The sequence below is a fragment of the Egretta garzetta genome, unplaced genomic scaffold, assembly GCF_000687185.1.
Source record: "Egretta garzetta isolate BGI_Z169 unplaced genomic scaffold, ASM68718v1 scaffold97, whole genome shotgun sequence".
NCBI classification, from domain to species: Eukaryota; Metazoa; Chordata; class Aves; order Pelecaniformes; family Ardeidae; genus Egretta; species Egretta garzetta.
The window spans coordinates 648,413-648,856 of NW_009260135.1; positions in this window are offsets into that span (position 1 = coordinate 648,413).

Below are 444 nucleotides of genomic sequence, written 5' to 3' on the forward strand. Positions count from 1 at the left end.
GGGCCCGCAGCGCGGTACCCACCGCCCCTAGCAGGGCCAAGCGGGCTCCCGGGGAGAGGCAGCAAAGTGAGAGGGGCAGGGAGGAGAAACAACACCTGCAGCCCGTGCCTCACGCGAGGCAGCGAGTGCCAAGGGCCCAGGGGAGGGCGGCGGGGAACCGTCCCTCCCCCGGTCAGGGCGCGGCAAGGACAGGCTTGGCGCAGAGGCTTGGGCTAGCAAGGGCTCAGCTGGCTCTTACCCGAGTATGTGCAAAGTAACATTTTTCTGTAACAAAGCGGGGAGCAGGTGAGTTACATCTCCAGCAGCTTTAGTAAAAACCTGTATTTAGAACAAAACGGAAAATCCCAGGAGCACCCAAGTTACCCCAGCGTATATGCACCAGGTACCTCTCAAAAATGGCCAGCCCAAAGGATTTACAGAGCAAGACACATTATGCTTCCAGCT